Source organism: Euprymna scolopes, chromosome 46, assembly GCF_053919585.1.
Source record: "Euprymna scolopes isolate OS-2025 chromosome 46, ASM5391958v1, whole genome shotgun sequence".
NCBI classification, from domain to species: Eukaryota; Metazoa; Mollusca; class Cephalopoda; order Sepiida; family Sepiolidae; genus Euprymna; species Euprymna scolopes.
Window position 1 is genome coordinate 213,908,610 of NC_136527.1, and position 15,000 is coordinate 213,923,609.

Sequence of the window (15,000 nt, forward strand, 5' to 3'; positions counted from 1 at the left end):
TGTTTATATTTAATGTAACATGTTTATTCAGCTCCAAAAATTTTGGGTTTGTATTACTGTACACATAGATTCGAAAAAGTTGCCGCAAAACAAATACATAACAAATAAATGTTATTAAAGGCAAGTTAAGTTACTTTTCTACCCAATTGGATATGTTTTTAGTGTTTTTATTTAATGTAACATGTTTATTCAGCTCCAAAAATTTGGGTTTGTTTTACTGTACACATAGATTCGAAAAAGTTGCCGCAAAACAAATACATAACAAATAAATGTTATTAAAGGCAAGTTAAGTTACTTTTCTACCCAACTGGATATGTTTTTAGTGTTTTTATTTAACGTAACATGTTTATTCAGCTCCAAAAATTTGGGTTTGTTTTACTGTACACATAGATTCGAAAAAGTTGTCACAAAAAAAAATATAGAACAAATAAATGTTACCAAAGGCAAGATAAGTTACTTTTCTTTTTCTTTTTTTTTTACACAGTGATCACCACTTATCAAGGCCCGGAAGCCACTTAGGGATAAGGGTTATTGCAAGTACATTACGTTAGTGTGGAGATTTGATGAAGTGTTTACTTAAGGGGGCGGTTCATTAGGAATTTGTTAACGTTGGACTTGAACACATCCAAGTTGTAGTCCGGTGGGAAGCAGGCAGACGGAACAGAGTTCCACCGGCGTGCAGTTCTAAGAAAGAAGCTTTGTTCATGGAATCTACGTTTTGATTTAGGCACATATAGAGAGTGAGAAAAATTCTTCACAGTGGATACAGCTAGACGGGTGTTTTTCGTGAAAGATTGGCGAGGGGGACCAGAGATTGGAGTTCAGACGAGCACCTGCCATGGAAATAACGATAAAACAAGGATAGGCTCGCAACGTCTCTTCTGTAGGAGAGAGGTTGCAGGGTAGAGAAAAGGGCATCCCCACAAAGCCACGAAGTCTATTTTGTACTCTGTCAAGGCAGGATAGGCTGTTTTTAGCAGCTCCTGCCCAGATATGGCAACAGTATTCCATCCTTGGACGTACTTGGCTTTTATATAGATAGAGAATTGCATCAGTAGTAAGATATCTTCTGGAGCGGTAGAAGGATCCCACCATCTTTCCAGCGACCTTGGCAACAGACTTGATGTACGTGTTCCATTTCAGATCAGGAGTAAAGGTCAAACCCAGAAGCTTGTCAAAACACGGGGCCTCACCCAGACGAGAGCCATCCCTCACAATTGATGCCAGATGGGGATAAGAGCGTTTATGATGTAAGGATAGGAGTTTGGTTTTGGATGCATTTAAGGTAACCAGCCATGTCTTCCCCCACTGAACCACGTGCTCGAGATCAGAGGAGAGAGAATCAGAGAGAACTTTGTCATTTACAGCCTTTGATGTGTTGCCGTAGGTGGTCGTGTCATCAGCATAGATGTCAACAAATTATTTAAGTATGTGCTTAGGGAGGTCATTGATGTAGATCAGGAAGAGAGTTGGGCCCAGGATTGACCCCTGAGGGACTCCAGCATTTATATTGCAGGCCTCCGATTTTTGTCCATCTACCACTACTCTTATGAGCCTATCGGAGAGAAATGATTTAATGATTGAGAAAACATTTCCAATTATACCGTAGCTGGAAATCTTGTGAAGTAGACCCTTATGCCATACCTTGTTGAAGGCTTTTGATATGTCAAGAGCAATTGCCCTATAAAGGAAGCCTTTGTCAAGAGATTCACTAATCCTGTGGGATATAACCGTCAGCACATCTGCGGTAGATCTTGCAGAGCGGAAACCATATTGTGTGTCACTAAGAAGGTTGTTCCTGCTGAGGTGGTTGACTATTTCTCTATTTAATATGGATTCCAGCAACTTACTCATAACACACAGGAGACTTATTGGTCTGTACTGAGAGGGAGATGACTTATCACCTGAATTTTTAAATACAGGGCAAACTGATGAGGTCTTCCAGGGAGTCAGAAAGCACTTCTTCTTAAGGCAGCGCTTAAGTAGTTTCGTAAGTATGGGAGCGAGTTCTAGTTGAAGCTTTTTTAACACTATAATTGGGATGCCATCAGGGCCAGTTGCTTTACTGGAATCTAGGTTCTTGATTAGCTTGGCGACCTCATGCACGGATATTTGTATGTTACCTAGCTTGTTCTGTGTTATAGGAGGAAATATGGGGAGTTGATGGCCTTCGTCGCATAGGGTAGAATTAGCTGCAAAGTTGTTTGCAAATAGTTTGGCCTTGTCTGACGCTGACGAGATGACCTCTGGTCCATTGATAATGGTTGGGATAGATCGCATACTTCTGTTCAGGATCCTATTTGTTATTTGCCAAAACAAGCCGCTGATCAGCTACCTTGGATTTAACAGACTGGGCATATAGCTCTCTTGCATTTTTATTACTCTTTTACAGTGGTTGCTGGCAGTCCTGAAAGCAGCTTTAGTCTCAGTACATCTATTACGTTGGTAGCTATGGAAAAAGCGATTTCTGTGCGCGATAGTAGCAGCACATTCTGGGGAGAACCCTGGCTGGCTGGTAGGTTTTTGTTGGAAGTTTTTAGATGGTATGAATTGGTCTATGCCTACAATTAACCATTCGGTCAGATCTGTAACTATAGAGGACACTTCCTTTTTAAACATGGAGTGCAGAGGTAAATCAGATATGAATGTACGGAAGCTATCCCAGTCAGCCATAGAGTATCGGTATACAGTACGGTGGAGGGGTACATCTGGGGACTTCTTACATTTCGTTTTTATCTTAACTGATACGACGGAGTGGTCGGAGGATCGTAGAGGAGCAAGAACAGAACATGAACATAGCTCAGGGGAAGTTGAGAGAAAAAGGTCTAGGGGCTTGCATATTGACCGGGTGTATCGGGCACACGGATGTGCTCACGGACAATCTGAGTGAGGTCATAAGCAATAGCAAAATCATGACAAAACCTCCCCTCATCGTCTGTCTTATTTGAATGGGTCAGCCATTCCACGTTATGGACGTTGAAGTCACCACAGATGTGGATGTTAGCCGAGGGATGTGCAGACAGTATGTGGTCTATTTTCTCAGATATGCTCTTAAAGATAGTAACTCCGCTGTTGTGGGGCCGATAGAGGGCAAATATAAATGCAGTGGTGTTAGCAAGTGCAACCCTGAAGCACATATAGGGTAAATTAGGATCTTCTCTAGAGATATCCCTGCCACACCGGAAGCCATTCTTAATGTAGGCACATATTCCATGCCCATGGCGATCTTGGGGGTCAGATTTAGCTGTTAAGTTAGAGTATCCGTTAATTATGAACTCATCTAGGGAAGTGGTCGGCCCTATTCCAGTTTCACTTAGAAATAATATGTTCGGTTTCGTCTCCTGTAATTGGGTTTCAACCTCTGGAAGGTTGGAACATAGACCCCTGATGTTGGAGAAGGAGACCTGGTAGTAGGGGTCTACGTTGGAAGATGGAGTTCTAGGTTTAATCAAGTTTTTATTCTGGAGATATTTCATGTTGGGGTTTTGGGATTTGTGGAATAGGTCGGCATACTTGGTTAGAGCAGTACAGAGAGGGAAAGTAAGAGAGAAAAAGACAGGAAATTCTTTTTTGTAGCACACGAAAAGGTAAAGCCGTAACAATTACCCACTAGTATGGCATCGAGAGGCCCCACCAGAGACTACTGCATCGTCCAGATCCACTCACCAAATGGCAATACAGCAGTCCCAGTACAGCCTCCTTAGTGGTTAATCCAAGGTTCGGGTCCCTGACTATCAGGCGGATAACGTCAGCCCAGACAAAACGTTTACCTCCAGCACCCTTACTAGTGACATGGCCACAAGGACAGACAGAGACAGAAAAATTTCCGACATCTCAGACTACTGGTCACCAAGTAATCCCGACCTTTAAGCAGCTTTTTCTTCACCCTTTGTCAGAAAAATCACTCATTGAATGAGGACTGAGGGACAAAAAAGGAGAAGCGAGAGTTACTGGAGCTGCCGATAAAACATCCACTGTATTATCTACTCTCCATAGTTTCTACCCAACTGGATATGTTTTTAGTGTTTGTATTTAATGTAACATGTTTATTCAGCTCCAAAAACATACAGTGTTTACCGATGTATTGGAAAATTTCAAATAGCGGCCGACTCTCCCTTTGAGGCGGTAAGTTTAGGAAAATGAGTTATAAATAAAAAACCAGACAAAATACTGTTAGAGACTCGCTCAATATATGTTACCGTGACATAGATTTACATATATTCGGCGGGTTTTTAACAGTATTTTGACTGTTTGTTTTTTATTTATAACTCATTTTCCCAAACTTACCGTCTCAGAGAGAGAGAGAGCGAGAGAGAGAGAAAGAGAGAGAGAGAGAGAGTCGGCCGCCATTTTTAATTTTCCAATACATCGGTAAACACTGTATGTTTTTCGAGCTGAATAAACATGTTACATATAATATAAACACTAAAAACATATCCAGTTGGGTAGAAAAGTAACTTATCTTGCCTTTGATAACATTTATTTGTTATATATTTGTTTTTTGACAACTTTTTCGAATCTATGTGTACAGTAAACCAAACCCAAATTTTTCACATAAACAACTCAAATAAGAAAACGGGGTGAAGCAAAGATAAGTAGGTCCAGCAGATGAGCCTCGTTCTGAAAAATCTGAACAGTAAGGTCACGTGACATGTAACACCGGTGCTTCTACCATTATTGACGCTTTGAATGATGGATATAGAAAGTAAAGTAACTAGTCCTAATTGTTTTATTTAAAAAAAACATTCGCTGAACTGATTTATGCAAACATTTGAACTTTGCTGCTTTTTGTTTTGTTTTTTTCAATTTTCATCCCAAACAAGGCACAGTGCCACTTTGAAGCAGGGGGCTACTATCAGGGACTTAATTAGCGGGGTCATTATGAAGGGAGATGAGTAGAAACATGTTTGTTAACATTACACTTGAACTTCTGCATATCACTGCACTTGGGAAAGCAGAATCCTGAAAGGGAGTTCCAAAGACCCGCAGTTCTGGGGAAGAAACTATTGGAGTAAAAGGCTTTCTTGCACCTAGGGATCTCTACTGTAAAGGGATGAGACTTAGTAGCTTGTCGGGTTTGTCGGGGGTAGTTACGTCGGGGAGGTACAAGTGTTTGCAGTTCGTCAGAGCATTCACCATTAAAATATTTGTAGAACAGGCAGAGGGATGCAACATCCCGTCGATGGGACAGACGCTGAAGCATAGATGACAGTTCAGGACCTATCAGGTTGGCGACTCCCCTTTGAACCCTGTTCAGGAGCGAGAGACAAGCAGCAGATGCACCAGCCCAGATGTGACAATAGTACTCCATACATGGGCGAATGGTGGCCTTATAGAGGTATAGGATACTGTCAGGTGTAAGTAGTTTTCTAGCACGGTAGATGGAACCAACCTTCCTTGCAGCAGCCTTGGCAATGCTCTCAATGTATCTATTCCAGTTTATATTCCGTGTAAACATTAGGCCGAGGAGTTTAAAAGAAGTACTTTCAGGCAATGTGTTCTTGGCCATTGCTATTGGTGGTAGAGAAGGTTTCTTGTAGTTATTGAAGGAAACAAGTTTAGTTTTGTGCAGCATTGAATGTGACCATCCACTTTTGTCCCCATTCCACTACAGATTGGAGGTCATCCTCTAGTGTTTCTTCTATTTCCTTGGATATGTGTTTTTTCCTTTTTACGTTGACTTATCTTGCCTTTGGTTGCAATTATTTCTTTTATATTTCCATGTATTTATTATGTTTCACTAGTTTGTGTCTAACTCTGCCCTCATGGAGAGGCAAGTAAATAGGAAATAATATGACAACTGAAAAACGTTTTTCGACCACCATAAACGCATTACAATACATTTAAACCCTGAAGAATTTCCGCCATGATGCGCCCTTGTTGTTTTAAGTTAACTAGCCACTACTTGTGTTTCAAACTTTAAAAAAAAAAAGGACAAAAAAAGCGCTTTCAGGCGCCCCTATTATCCCAAAGAACCAGTTATGTAAACACTTTGCAATATTTTTCAATAATTAAAAAAAAAATTCTTTACAATCGATTTTTTTTTTAAATTAAGAGATTATTCTCTAAAATATTTTGTTTATATATGTTTCTATTTTGTTTTTGTGCTAGTGCAGAGAGTGATCCGCGCTATTTTTAAAATCTTTTTTCCAAGTTTAATTAAAGTTTTATATGTTTTTTATTCAATTGTAAGGTTGAAGTATAGAATATGTACAAAACAACCCCCTCCCCATGTTAAGAATGGCTTTTTAAATAATAACGTCATTATTTACGTCCGGATCACTCTCTGCACTAGTACCTTTGTTTTTAAGCAAACTGAAGAAATTAATTTAAAAACATTGTTTATATCCATCTTCATTCAAAAGGGTTACTGTTCAGTAGCTTCACCGGTTGTTAACCTAAATTTTCTGAATGTCAGAACGAGGCTCGTCTGCTGGACCCACTTATCTTTGCCTCACCGAAAACGGAATAGCACAAACGGTGAAGTCAACCAAATGGCAAAAATAGATTTGAGCCAAAAATAAACTATAATCACATGATTACAATATGAAATTGGCAACTTTTTGCTAACAAATGGGTTGAATCCAATTTTAGCGTTACAAATTCCAGAGAATTTTTTTAGGATTGGCACTATTGTTAAAGGAATTATTTGTTAAAAAAAAAAAAGGTTTTAAACTTCGGACTTTACAGGTAAATTTCTAAAAAAAAAAAACCACTACTTTTTTTGTTTTAAATTTGAATATATTATTTATTGATCTGTTATCTTCAATTTGTGATATATAAAACTTTGGTGAGCAAATTAATTATTTACTTTTTAATAGGCATTTCAAAATGGGGGGGCGTGAATAAAAAAAACGTTTGTCTAAAATATTATATTCGGTTTATTGGAAAGAACATAAAATTTCACATTGACCCTGAAAATATCGTAAAAATAGAATCAATAGAAAAATTTTGATAGATTTTTGAAGTTTGTTTTGTGACAACTTTTTCGAATCTATGTGTACAGTAAAACAAACCCGAAATATTCAGTTTCGTAAATTTTTATATGAAGATTATTTGGATTATTCGGGCATCTTGGATGTTAACAGTAGCTTGACTAATTCAAAACAACAATTTTTATAGCTTCATATATTTTATTTTTAAAATTAATTCAACACATAAAAGATACCGGTTGAATCCAATTTTAGCGTTACAAATTCCAGAGAATTTTTTGAGGGTCGGCACTATTGTTAAACAAATTATTTTGTGCTAAATAGTATGTACTGATCAAAGATTTAGGCCACAAAAGCAAAATTAATACTACCATTCCCTTTTGCATTATATTAAACCTTCCTTTCCCTACAGTGAAAAAGAGACAATTCTGATTCTTTGGCCTTCTTCTCGCCGGGTGGTCCTGCTTGCTGACTCGTCCCCCACCGCCGGCTATCGTCCAGAGAGACGATGGTAGGTGTGGGTGTCCTTTATAACTACTACAGTCAGAGAGTTCATGCGACTAAGTCCAGTATGCACGCGTTTATAAAAACTGCTACATAATGTATCTTACCAATGCTTCGCAGTGTTAACTTAAAAATAAAATAATCATTCAAGTTAGTATTTGTGCTGTGTCTTATTCATATGAGATAACAGCAATTATTTACAAGTATTTTTTTTTATTATCAAAAAAATAACCATTGTAAGCATAGAACAAAATATCGAAGCCGGTTATTTTTACTTTATCACCATCATCTAAATTGAAAATAAAAAAGTCCATTCATAAAATCATCTTTTAATCTGATTGGTCAATTTTTTCTTTGAGAGTCACCTGCCCTTTCTTTTGGAGGTGGGGGAGGAGACGGATTTTCACTTAAACGAAAAAAATTATTAAACAGAATTTTTTTTTTCCTTCAATTGAGGGTGGGGTGGTTGTGGAATTTTCCTTTTATTTAAAATAAAATAAAACAAACGAAAAAATTATTAAACAAGATTTGAACAAAACAAATATTTATTTTTTACATTTGTACAGATTCGGTAAAATAAGTTTCGAGAAAAGCGTAATATTAATGCACATTGAAGAAAAAAAAAATCTTTTTTAATAATTTTCTCATCTGGTTTCCTTTATTTTAAATAAAGTGAAATCCCCCCCTAAAAAAAAAAAGAAAGGGCAGGTCACTCTCGAAGAAAAAAATGACCAATCAGATTAAAAGATGATTTTATGAAGAAGACAAGAAGCGAACATCTTTATTTTCAATTTAGATGATGGCGATAAAGTAAACAAAATCACCGGCTGAATAATCCAAATAATCTTCGTATAAAAATTTACGAAACTGAATATTTCGGGTTTGTTTTACTGTACACATAGATTCGAAAAAGTTGTCACAAAAAAAATATATAACAAATAAATGTAATCAAAGGCAAGATAAGTTACTTTTCTACCAAATATTTTTTAGTGTTTATATTATATGTAACATGTTTATTCAGCTCGAAAAACATACAGTGTATACCAATGTATTGGAAAATTTTAAATGGCGGCCGACTCTCTCTTTGAGTCGGTAAGTTTAGGAAAATGAGTTATAAATAAAAAACTAGACAAAATACTGTTAGAAACTAGCTCAATATATGTTACCGTGACATAGGCTGACATATATTTTTCGGGTTTTTAATAGTATTTTGACTGTTTTTTTTTATTTATAAGTCATTTTCCCAAACTTACCGTCTCAGAGAGAGAGAGAGAGAGAGAGAGAGAGAGAGTCGACCGCCATTTTAAATTTTCCAATACATCAGTAAACACTGTATGTTTTTCGAGCTGAATAAACATGCTACATATAATATAAACACTAAAAAATATATCCAGTTGGGTAGAAAAGTAACTTATCTTGCCTTTGATTACATTTATTTGTTATATATTTGTTTTGTGACAACTTTTTCGAAACTATGTGTATAGTATTGTGTTTATGATAGACATTATTTGCTTAAAAATAACATGAGATAATACATTAGATAAACATTTTTTGAGAAAACGTGGGTTGTTTATTTTCTTTATGGATTATACTTCCAAAATAAAATATTAAAGTTGTTTTAAAAGTAATAGAAATATATTTTTTTAAAAAACAGTAATGAATTTTCCGAACTCAATATTTTTCAATTTTTAAACTTTAAAATCTATCAAAATTTTTCTATTGATTCTATTTTTACGATATTTTCAGGGTCAATGTGAAATTTTATGCTCTTTCCAATAAACCGAATATAATATTTTAGACAAACGTTTTTTTTATTCACGCCCCCCCCCATTTTGAAATCCCTATTAAAACGTAAATAATTAATTTGCTCACCAAAGTTTTATATATCACAAATTGAAGAGAAAAGGTCAATAAATAATATATTCAAATTTAAAACAAAAAAGCAGTGTTTTTTTACAAATTTACCTGTAAAGTCCGAAGTTTAAAACCCTTTTTTTTAACAAACCATGTTGTTTGTTTTTGTTTTGTTTTTGTTTTTTTAATGAAACCTTGGTCCTTGCTCCTCTAATTAAAAAAAAATAGGGTTGAATTACATTTTTCGAGTAGTTATTAGCTTGGAAAGACAGGGGTCGAATTAATTCACGCCTCCCATTTTGAAATGTCTATAAAAAAGTAAATGATTAATTTACTCACTAAAGTGTTATATATATATATATATATATATATATATATATATATATATATATATATATATATATGCTGTATATATAAAAATAAGTTTAAAACGGGTTTTTTAAACTACGTTGTTTTTTTAATCAAAAATGCTCCTTTAATTGAAAAAAAATTAGGGCTTGAATTACATTTTTCGAGCAGTTATAAGTTTGGAAAGATAGGGGTGGAATTATTCAATATTTTTCACGAAATTTCTGATACACCTAACCACACAAAGATTGAAGTTTCTAGTTGGTCTCATCGGTATTTGTTCAAAAGCTCATCTAAGTTCAATTCTCAGCTATTTTCAGATGAATAACGTTAAGAGATAGCTAATAAAATTAATTTATCCGCGTATTATTTCGTCTTTGAATAAATGGGCTTAGAACTAATTTAGCTGATGTTGAAGCATTTCTTCTAACAAATACCCCGGAATCTTAGCACTAAGCGAGACTAACCTACACTCCTCCATCCCCTCTAACTACTTTAACATGCCTGGCTATCTCCCACTCTGCCGTAAGGACTGGCAGACATATGCACGGACTTGGAGTCTACATTCGTAACACCTTCCCCCTGACTAGAGAAACAAACCTAGAAACGGACGATCAAGCCTTTATGTGCTTTAGACTAAACATACAACATAACATTAGCTACTTTTATTTTCTCTACCGCTCTCCCTCGACCCAGGACTGCACCATAATAAACAAAGTCTCTGACAGCATAGACACAGCACTCTCCCTCGACATTAGTGCACAAGTACATGTATTTGGTGACTTTAATGTTCACCACAAAAACTGGCTTGGATTCTCTACTCACACAGATGCAGCGGGCAGCACAACACATAGCTTCGCTATATCTCCCTCCCTATCACAAACGCTGATCATGCAGTGATAATGGTCGAAATCTCCCTAAACTCTAGACCCAAAACTGAAGAGCCAGTGCTCAAAACAACGAGATATTATAAAAAGGCTGACTGGGAAGCCATCAGAGATCTTATCAGAGATGCCCATGGGGAAATATTTTTTCTCTTCCTGCTGAACAATACGCAAACGAGACAACTGAATGATTCAAAACAACAATTGAAGCACATGTTCCCATGCGGAAATGTTATAGCAAGCCCCACACTCCCCAATGGTTTACTTCAACTTGTGCAAATGCCATTGCTCAAAGACAGCATGCATACCACAGATTTAACCGACATAAGTCCAGTTCAAACAAACAGAAGTATATAGAAGCTAGAAATAACGTTAAGAAAGAAATAGCGACAGCCAAGAGAGAATTTACTGAAACCACTAAAAAACACATCGAAGCACAAAAACTAGGAACTCGCGACTTCTGGAAAATCTACAACAGTGTAGTAAATAATGGAAAATCAACAATTCCCCCACGAACCAACAATCACGAGGTTGTTTGCTCAGCAACTGACAAGGCTAATATGCTTGCCAGCTGGTTTGCCTCACACTCCACACTGGACCCTTTCAACCACACCCTGCCTGACTTTCCTTTGCAGACAGACGCCACGCTAGACGATCTAAAAATCACTCCTGCTCAGGTACATGCTGTCATAAAAAACCTTGACACTTCAAAAGCATGTGGACCTGATCTCATCCCAGCTGGGCTATTAAAAAAGTGCTCAACCGAAGTAGCCCCAGTTCTCTCCAAACTCTACAACAAATGCCTTAATGAATCATGCTTTTCGGGCTGTTGGAAAACTGCTTCTGTGGTACCAGTATTCAAGAATTCTGGCGAAAGGAATGACCCATCAAATTATCGCCCCATTAGCCTCCTCCCACTTTTCGCCAAAATATTTGAGACCATAATTAACCATGCTCTAGTCCGGCATCTTACAGATACTAAACTTCTGACTGACAAACAATATGGATTTAGACAAGCCCGTTCCACAGCAGACATCCTCACTGTAATCTCTGAACGTATATACCATTCATTGAACAAAGCAGGGAAAGGCATAGCGGTAGCTCGATATATGTAAGGCTTTTGACAGAGTATGACATGAGGGTCTCCTCAGGGAAATTAAATCATACGGTATCACTGGTAGAATACTTAACATAATTAAATCCTTCTTAGGAAAACAAATGAACACATAACTAAAGAAATGGCAAAAACACTAGAGGATGGCCTCCAATCTGTAGTAGAATGGGGACAAAAATGGATAGTCACATTCAATGCTGCTAAGACTAAACTGGTTTCTTCAATAATTACAAGAAACCTTCTCTGCCACCAATAGCAATGGCCAGTGACTCCCTGTCTGAAAGTACATCTTTCAAACTGCTTGGCCTAATGTTCACAGGAAACACGAGTTGGAACAATTATATTGAAAACATTGCTAGGGCCGCTGCGAAGAAGGTAGGCTCTCTCTACCGTGCTAGAAAACTACTGACACCTGAAAGTATCTTGTACCTCTATAAGGCCACCATTCGCCCACGTATGGAGTATTGTTGTCACATTTGGGCTGGTGCATCTGCTGCTAGTCTCTCGCTCCTTGACAAGGTTCAAAAGAGAGTCGCCAACCTGATAGGCCCTCAACTGGCATCTAAGCTTCAGTCTCTGTCCCATCGATGAAACGTTGTATCCCTCTGCCTGTTCTACAAGTATTTTAATGATGAATGCTCTGACGAACTGCAAGCACTTGTGCCACCACGACGTAGACACCCTCGACAAACCCGACAGGCAGCTAAATCCTACCCCACACAGTAGAGATCCCTAGATGTAAAAGATCTTTCTACTCCAGTAGTTTCTTCCCCAGAACCGCTAGACTCTGGAATTCCATTCCAGATCCCTGCTTCCCTAACTGTACTGACATGCAGAAGTTCAAGTGTAACGTGACCCGACATCTTGCTGCCCAAATCCCAACATAGTGCCCCAGTAGTTGCTGACCCTGATAGTAGCCCCCTACACCAAAGTGGCAATGTGCCTTGTTTTGGGTGAAAATGTAATAAAAAAAAATAAAATAAAATTTAAAAAATCGAAAATAGATGTAAACATTATTTTGGGGTTTGGATAAACAAATAACTAGATGTGGACATTAGTTGGACTGATACACGTAATTAGGTGACGTAAGAGAACACGTGATGTAGTTAGTTTTGGAGAGATTCAGAGAGTTGAGAATTGACGACATAAGCAGACAGACGACTAGACAGGGGTGGACAGACAGCTAGGAGCTGGCTGTAAGAATAGAAAATGTAGACGAACTGCAGATCCTGTGAAAACCATTTGAGACAACTGTAATAAATTTATATTATAAAAATATAAAGAGTTGTTTTATGGTTTCACAAATAAGAACCGATGTCTCAATTGGATGGTGCTGATCGCTTCATGGTTCGTCACGGAGCAGCGGGAAGATACAGAAGAACTCTTCAAGAAAAAAGGTATGAAGCATATATTAATCAAAACGCAGTTTCCATGAACAAAGCTTCTTTCTTAGAACTGCACGCCTGTGGAACTCTGTTCCGTCTGCCTGCTTCCCTCCGGACTACAACTTGGTTGTCTTCAAGTCCAATGTTATCAAATTCCTAATGAACCGCCCCCTTAAGTAAACATTTCAGCAAATCTCCTCACTAACGTAATGTACTTGCAATAACCCTTATCCCTGAGTGGCTTCCGGGCCTTGATAAGTGGTGATCACTGTGTAAAAAAAAAAAAAAAAAAATTATTATTCTTACATATGAACTGTAAAAATATCCCGTGTGATAAGTCTGATACAACATGATTCAATTTACACGTCAATATCATGTCCCCTGGCTAAACAACATACATACGATTTATACGTTTATTATCTGTCTGTTAAAAGAACAATATCTTACATCCACTAGATAACTCATGACACGTTTTAATATATCATCTCCTCCAATATAATTACAATATACAACAATTGTATTACATATACCCGTCTCTCTTTAAAATGTACCCGATATATGTCTCTCTCCCAAATATGACCCCGGTTTATAGGTGTATCAGAATTTTTGACACCCCTAACACGAAACTGCAAATAAAATATAAAAAAACTCGTAATTTCTCTTTTAAAGGTGGGTTTTATAACACCAATCCCGCAACAAGATCATTAAAAAATTTTCATTTTATTTTATTTTTCAAAAAATAACAGTTATCTCCCTTGGATTTTAAAATTAATCTCCACTAATGAGACAGTTTGACATCTCATTAACCCAGCGTTTTTAAATTTAAAATAAACTATAAATAATTATTCCAACCATTCGTGGCCAAAATACAGCAACTTGCCCACATATGTACTGACGAACTTTAAAACAAAGTTTCTGATGAAACTCAATAAGGTATTTATGAATTTTGTTTTTTCTATTTTTAATTGTCTCCAAATTTTCTATTTTAATAAACAACATTAAATTTAGAACTTCTTTCTAAGGTTTTAAAGATTTTCAGGATTATCATTGTGTATCAGAATTTAGGTGTATCAGAATTTTTGTAGGAATTTTTGACACCCCTAACACGAAACTGCAAATAAAATATAAAAAAAACTCGTAATTTCTCTTTTAAAGGTGGGTTGTTTATTTTCCTTGTAGATTATACTTTCAAAATAAACTATTAAAGTTGTATAAAAGTAATAGAAATATTATTGTTTTTATTTTTTAAAAAACAGTAATGAAATTAATTGAATGTTACGAGTTCAGTATTTTTCAATTTTTAAACTTTAAAAATCTATCAAAATTTTTCTATTGATTCTATTTTTACGATATTTTCAGGGTCAATGTGAAATTTTATGTTCTTTCCAATCAACCGAATATAATATTTTAGACAAGCGTTTTTTTTTATTCACGCCCCCCCCCCATTTTCAAGTTTCTATTAAAAAGTAAATAATTTATGTAGCAAAGTTTTATATATCACAAATTGAAGATAAAAGATCAATAAATAATATATTCAAATTTAAAACAAAAAAAAGTAGTGTTTTTAGAAATTTACCTGTAAATTCCTAAGTTTAAAACCTTTTCTAAAAAAAACACATTTGTTTGTTTATTTTCTTTTTTTTTTTTTTGCTTTTTTTAATGAAACCTTGTTCCTTGCTCCTTTAATTGAAAAAAAAATTAGGGCTTGAATTACATTTTTCGAGGAGTTATAAGCTTCGAAAGATAGCAGGTGGAATTATTCAATAGTTTTCACGAAATTTCTGACACTGCTCAGTTTATGTAAAATTTATAAAAGAAATGGATCCCTATTCAGAAATCAAAAATATTAAGAAAAACAGTAAAAACCAAACGTAATCCTCTAGCGACATAACAGGTAAGTGTAGACAGAAAAATATTTGTTAAAAATATTAAAACAATTAAATACCGAAAAAGCAGGTTTGTGCTCAGTTGTCTAACAA

General features: G+C 36.2%; 1 long non-coding RNA gene across 1 annotated transcript in view; it reads right to left on the bottom strand.

Annotated features, from left to right (window-relative positions):
- The window catches only part of LOC145270481 (uncharacterized), a 42,096-nt gene that overhangs the window by 25,653 nt on the left and 1,443 nt on the right, over window positions 1-15,000 (bottom strand). The window lies entirely within an intron of this gene.